This window comes from Chenopodium album, chromosome 10, assembly GCF_948465745.1.
Source record: "Chenopodium album chromosome 10, dcCheAlbu1.1, whole genome shotgun sequence".
Taxonomy (NCBI): domain Eukaryota; kingdom Viridiplantae; phylum Streptophyta; class Magnoliopsida; order Caryophyllales; family Amaranthaceae; genus Chenopodium; species Chenopodium album.
Window position 1 is genome coordinate 29,783,455 of NC_137843.1, and position 7,009 is coordinate 29,790,463.

Consider the following 7,009-nt stretch of genomic DNA (forward strand, 5'->3'; position numbering starts at 1 on the left):
TGGAAGATACTCCACCATCTTCACCCTCAAGTGAAGACTTAGATAGCCCTAATTCACCATCAAGTTCGGAAATCAACCCCTGTTCAATCCTTAAGTCCGAAAGTGAAGAAGGTTCTAAAATGGGAGAGATTATACCTTTGAGTCGTCTTGGGGCTCCCGAAGCCTTTAGAGCACAAAGTGGGATCCTAACTCCTACCACTCAAGCCAACAATTTTGAAATCAAGCCCAATTTGATTGCTTTTATAGAGAGGAAACAATTCTCGGGTGGAAAATTTGAGAGCCCTCATGAGCATTTGAAAGAATTTGAGAAGTATTGTGACACGATCAAAGCCAATGGAGTGACTCAAGAGTATATCCGCCTCAAGATGTTTCCATTTTCTTTAATTGGGAGAGGTCTAGAATGGCTAGAGAAGGAGGTGCCCCCTAATTCTCTCACAACTTGGGACCAAGTAACTACGGCTTTGTTGAGGAGATTTTACAACCATAGGAAGACCGCCGAGGCTCGGTCTTTAATTCAAGGTTTTCGCCAAAAGAGTGGTGAGACTCTAAGTGCGGCATGGGACCGGTACAAAGAGCTTCAACGTCAATGCCCACATCATGGGATACCCAAGTATCAACTCATCCACACTTTCTATGGAGGTCTCTCACCTCAAGGGAGAACAAGCCTAGATGCCGCAGCCGGCGGTCCAATCATGAACAAAGGAGAGGATGAAGTGGAATGCATCATAGAGGAGGCCGCAAAGCATTATGATGATTGGTATGAAGGAGAAAGGGAGGCCACTTCTAGCAAGGGTGTCTATGCATTGGAGCAAGCCAACGCAATCAACAACCTTTCTTCCCAAATCTCCAAGATGGCCAAGCAAATGGACGAAATGATGAAAGAAAGGTCCAACCCTCATGGTAATACCTCCCCTTCAACCAAGGGAGGCAATGGTATGACCACTTCTTCCCCCTCTTCTTATAATAAAATGCCTCAAGGATGCATGTTTTGCTCAAATTGTGAAACCTATGATCATGATACCTCCCATTGTGTGTATGCTTGTGAAGTTCAACCCCCTCCCTATGAACATGATGATAATGTAGAAGATGTCAATGCTATGAATTTTGCTCCTAGAATGGAACATGTAGGGAACTTGAGGCCAAACTCCAATCAAATGGGGAATTGGAATCAAGGTGGAAACCGTGGTTGGAACCAAAGTGGTGGTGGTTATGGTAACCAATACCATGGTGGGGGAGGCCCTTCCAATTTCAATGGAAGAGGCTACTCTAACCAAAGGGGGTATGGTTATCAAAACCAACAACCCAACTCCCGATACCATGACCATCAAAATCAAAATTTTGGTGATCAAGGTAACATGGGAAAAAATCGACAAAGCAATGTTCCCAACCAAGGCACCGGAGGCAATAGGGGCCAAAATGTTTATAACTATGCCCAAACCAATAGGCCACCGGGTTTCCATCAATCCCAACTTCCTCCACCTCAACAACCTCTTCAAATTGAGGCCCCTCCTAATGATCCCGTGATGGCTAAGCTAGATGCCATCATGAAAATGCATGAGGAGGAAAAGAAGAGAAATGAGGAGGATAAAAAGCGAGCCAATGCTCATATGAAAATGCTTGAAACCCAAATTGCTCAACTTGCTTCTAATGCCTCTTCTTCTTCTTCTTCCACTATCCCTAGTCAAGGAGTCAACCCAAAACCTTTGTATGCCGTGACAACAAGGAGTGGAAAGGTAGTAGGGAGTGACCTCTTAGTTGAGGAGGAACCTCAAAATGAAGTAGAGTTAGAGAGAGGGGATGAGAGAACCAAAGAGCCTTCTAATGTTGTGAAGGAGAAGGATGTTGAAACCGCCCCCTTGCCCCTAAATCTCCAACCTAGAGAGGAGAGACTACCTTTTCCCCAAAGATTTGTGAGAGCTAAGCTTGACGCTCAATTTGGGAAGTTTTTGGATGTGATTAAGAATTTGCATGTTTCCCTTCCGTTTGTTGATGCCATGAAACAAATGCCCCATTACTCTAAGTTTTTGAAAGATCTATTGAGTGGGAGAAGGGAGTGTGAAACGGTGAGCTTGACCGCCAATTGTAGTGCAATCCTTTCCAACAAACTTCCCGCCAAGTTGAAGGATCCGGGTAGCTTTTCCATCCCTTGTTCTATTAATGGCATTGAATTTGACAAAGCTTTGTGTGATTTAGGAGCAAGTGTGAGCCTCATGCCCTACTCCGTCTACCGAAAGCTTAGTGTAGGAACCCTTTCCCCCACTAACATTACTCTCCAACTAGCGGATCGGTCCATTAAGTTTCCCATAGGTAAGGTTTAGGACATTCCCCTTAGGGTAGGAAAGTTCACATTCCCCGTGGATTTTTATGTGCTAGAGATGGATGAGGATGAGAGGATTCCTATTATCTTGGGTAGGCCGTTTTTAGCCACCTCTAGCGCCATCATTGATGTGAAGGAGGGTAAAATATCTTTGAAAATTGACAATGATTCAATTGAGTTTGATTTGAATAATGTCATGCAACAACCTTCCTCAAGTGGTGAATGCTTTAGAATAGATGTTCTAGATACCATGCTTAGTGAATTTTCTCGTTCCCATTTGCATGCTTCTAACGATCCCCTAGAAAGCGTATTGTTGAATGATTCTAAGTTAGGTGCTCACAAGGACGACATTCAATTCTATGAGGATTTGCTAGAGGAGAGCAAGAGCGAGTGCATGGATGAGAACATGGAGGAAGAGGCTTTTCACACCCATGATCTCTTTCAAGTTGAGGAAAGAGAGGAGAGCACCAATGGTAAGGGAGCACCAAAGTTAGACTTGAAACCTCTACCTTTGGGCTTGAGGTATGAATTTCTTGGTTCTAATGAGTCTTACCCCGTAATTGTTAATTCCAACCTAACGGAGGAGCAAACCTCCCTCTTGATCAATGTTTTGAAAAAACACAAGAAAGCTTTAGGCTATACCATTGATGACATCAAAGGTATAAGTCCTTCTTTATGCATGCACAAAATTGATCTAGAGGGAGATGCCAAAACCGTTAGGCAAAGGCAAAGGAAGCTTAACCCTTCCATGCAAGAGGTTGTGCAGAAGGAAGTGGCTAAGCTTCTTGATGCGGGAATTATATACCCAATTGCTCATAGTGATTGGGTATCTCCCGTGCAAGTTGTGCCTAAGAAAGGGGGAATGACGGTAGTGAAAAATGATCATGATCAACTAGTCCCCACTAGGCTTGTAACCGGTTGGCGCATGTGCATTGACTATCGCCAACTTAACACAAGTACATGCAAAGATCATTTTCCATTACCGTTCATTGATCAAATGTTGGAGAGGCTTACAAAGCATTCCTTCTATTGTTTCCTTGATGGTTATTCGGGATTTTTCCAAATCCCGATTGACCCCAAGGATCAAGAGAAGACGACTTTCACTTGTCCCTACGGTACTTATGCGTATCGTAGGATGCCTTTCGGGCTTTGTAATGCTCCCGCAACATTCCAACGTTGTATAATGTCTATTTTCAGTGATATGATTGAGGATGAGATAGAGGTCTTTATGGATGACTTCTCCGTTGGAGGAGCCACCTATGAAGATTGTCTATCTAATTTATCTCAATGCTTGGAAAGATGTGAGAGGGCTAACCTCGTGTTGAATTGGGAAAAGTGCCATTTTATGGTAGAAAGTGGGATTGTTCTTGGGCACAAAATTTCCCATGCCGGCATTGAGGTTGATAGAGCCAAGGTAGAGGTCATTGAGAAACTTCCTCCCCCCACCAACGTGAGGGAAGTGAGATCTTTTCTCGGCCATGCTGGGTTCTATCGGCGTTTTATAAAAGACTTTTCTTTGATTGCAAAGCCTCTCACATCCCTATTGCAACAAGATAAAGAGTTTATATTTGATGATGCTTGTCAAGAATCTTTTTGTAGGTTGAAAGAGGCCCTTTGCACCGCCCCTATTGTCCAAGGTCCGGATTGGTCTCTTCCATTTGAGCTCATGTGCGATGCAAGCGACGAGGCTATTGGTTCGATTCTTGGGCAACGGAAAGATGGGAAGCTTCATGTCATACATTATTTGTCCAAAACTCTCAATGATGCCCAACGAAACTACACAACCACCGAGAAGGAATTCTTAGCGGTTATTCACTCATTTGAGAAGTTTAGAACCTACCTCATTGGTTCTAGGACAATTGTGTACACCGACCATTCGGCTCTCAAATATTTGATAGGGAAGAAGGAAGCTAAACCAAGGTTGTTGAGATGGGTTTTAGTTCTCCAAGACTTTGATTATGAAATGAGAGACAAGAAGGGAGCCGAGAATGTGGTGGCGGATCACCTTTCAAGGTTGGGCGGTGCAAGGTTCAAGGATGATGGTTTGCCAATAGAGGATGCTCTAAGGGATGATGTGCTATATGTTCTTGAGGTGAAGTCGGCTCCATGGTATGCGGATATTGCGAATTACTTGGTTTGTGGTGCCATACCTCCGGATTTCACTTCACAACAACGTCAAAAGCTCAAGCACGAGGCAAAGAGATATATTTGAGATGAACCGATTTTGTTGAAGAGAGGGGTTGATGGGTTGTTGAGGAGATGCGTCCCCAACGACGAGTTTCAAAGTGTTCTCCATATGTGCCACTCTTCTCACTCTTCTCCTTGTGGTGGGCATATGAGTGCTCAGAAAACCGCCTCAAAAGTTCTTCAATCAATGCTCTTTTGGCCTTCTTTATTCAAGGATTCTTGGATATTTGTCAAGACCTGCGATAGATGTCAAAGGGTGGGGAATATTTCGAGAAGGGATGAAATGCCACAAAACCCCATCCTTGAGCTTGAAGTTTTCGATGTGTGGGCTATAGACTTCATGGACCCTTTTATCTCCTCAAATGGGAACAAATATATTTTGGTTGCCGTTGACTACGTGTCCAAATGGGCGGAGGCCGTAGCTTCTCCAACAAATGACTCAAAGGTGGTGGTTAACCTTTTCAAGAAAGTGATCTTCCCAAGATTCGGTGTTCCAAGAACGATTATTAGTGATGGGGGGTCACATTTCAAGCACCACACATTCGTTCGACTACTTGAGAAATATGGGGTATCTCACAAGCGGGGGCTTGCTTACCACCCCCAAACAAGTGGTCAAGCGGAGGTCACAAATAGAGAGCTCAAAGTGATCTTGGAGAAGACAGTTGCCAGAACGAGGAAGGATTGGTCCTCTAAGCTCATTGATTCTCTATGGGCTTATAGGACCGCCTTCAAGACGCCAATTGGGACCACCCCTTACAAGCTTGTATATGGGAAGAATTGTCATTTGCCCGTGGAAATGGAGCATCGTGCTCATTGGGCGATCAAGCAAATCAACTTGGATCTCCATAGTGCGGGGAGAGCAAAGGCTTTTAGAGTTGCATGAGCTAGAGGAGTTGAGGTTGAGTTCCTATGAGAATGCAAGTATGTATAAGGCAAGATCAAAAGCGTGGCACGACGCTCAAATCATCAAGAAAGACTTTGTCAAAGGGCAAAAGGTGCTCCTCTTCAACTCAAGGTTGAAGCTCTTCCCGGGCAAGCTCCGATCAAGATGGAGTGGGCCATACATTGTTACGGAGGTATTCCCGTATGGAGCTTATGAAATTTTCCAAGATGGCCACTCCCCTTTCAAAGTCAACGGCCACCGCCTCAAGCCTTATTTTGAAGGATCCCCAAGTGATGAACCAATTTCAGTTACTCTAATTGATGTGCATCGTCAATTCCACCCTCCTTAATCATCTCGAAGAACGTCGAGCTAACGACGCTAACCAAAAGCGCTTCCGGGAGGCAACCCGAGTTTCTAACCCTCTTCTACTTTCTTCTCTTCATGTTGCTTTCATTTTTCTATTTACAACTTTGGATTATTGGGATTTGTGAGTTTTGATTGTATTTGAGTCTTTGATAAACGGTGCATCTAGCATGATTGTATGGAGTTTAGATGTGTAATTAAGGACTATTTTTGCAGGCCGTTTGGTGTTATATTTGGAGCTAAGTTGGGGTTTGGAGACTTGGAAGTGAGTGAGGAGCATTTCAAGAGAGGATTTTGATGAAGACCCTGTGCGCGGGCGCGCGGGCCTGGGAGAACCCGCGCACAGGGAAGCTCAGAAAACCAGAACCTGGCAGAAACTTTTGCGCGACATGTGCGCGACATCTGCGCGGGCGCGCAGAAGAAGGCTGTGCGGGCGCGCAGGCCTGGGAGAACCCGCGCAGATTGAAGGCAAAAATACAGATTTTGGCAGAAGGTTTTGCGCGACATGTGTGCGCCATCTGCGCGGGCGCGCAGTTCACTTGCGCGGGCGCGCAGTATACCTGCGCGGGCGCGCAGATCTGGGTTTATCGGGGCTTAAGTCTCATTTTTCCCCGATTCTTTCTTCATTTCCTCACATTCCTTCACGATTCTCACTCTCTCTCCTCAAGAACTCAAACCCTAACTTCCCAAATCTCCTCTAATCTCACTTATTTCCTCGAAATCTCAACAAATCCCTTACATTCCCTCAATTTTCTCACAAATTCATCACTTTCCCCTCTAAAAATCACCCATTTTTCACCAATTTCGGGATTGCTCCTTGGTGGCCGAAGTGGTGGTGCGTGAGTGGTCGTGGTGGTCTTCATGCTCTTCAATTGTGGTATAATCCTAAACTTTGACTACTTTGTGGCTTTAATTCATTAGATAGTACCATGTTTTAGGATTGTTAAGCAAAAATTGAACTTGTATGAATTTTGTGTGATTTTGAGATAGTTTAGCTTATAATTGTGGATTTTGTTGAGATTTTCTTGGTGATTTGTGTGTATTGTTGATGAAAATTGTTGTTTTCATGAAATTTGGCTAGCAATTACTTGACTTGGATATTGAGAATTGTGTGTGTAATCACTAGTTTGATTTTGAGCATTGAAGATTGTTAATGTATGAGAGATTGAAGATGCATGTTGATTGAAAGTTTTTGATGCTTGATTTTGAAATTTGCCTAGTGATTCTCCCTTTAGCGATTGAGTATTGCGAATTTTGGC

At 44.1% G+C, this 7,009-nt stretch overlaps 1 non-coding gene across 1 annotated transcript; it reads right to left on the reverse strand.

The window, feature by feature from the left end:
- Window positions 1-498: 498 nt before the first annotated feature.
- Window positions 499-604, reverse strand: LOC145565851 (small nucleolar RNA R71). Its single transcript, XR_014095218.1, has one exon. It is a non-coding gene; the product is annotated as a small nucleolar RNA R71 (small nucleolar RNA).
- Between the last annotated feature and the right edge of the window lie 6,405 nt (window positions 605-7,009).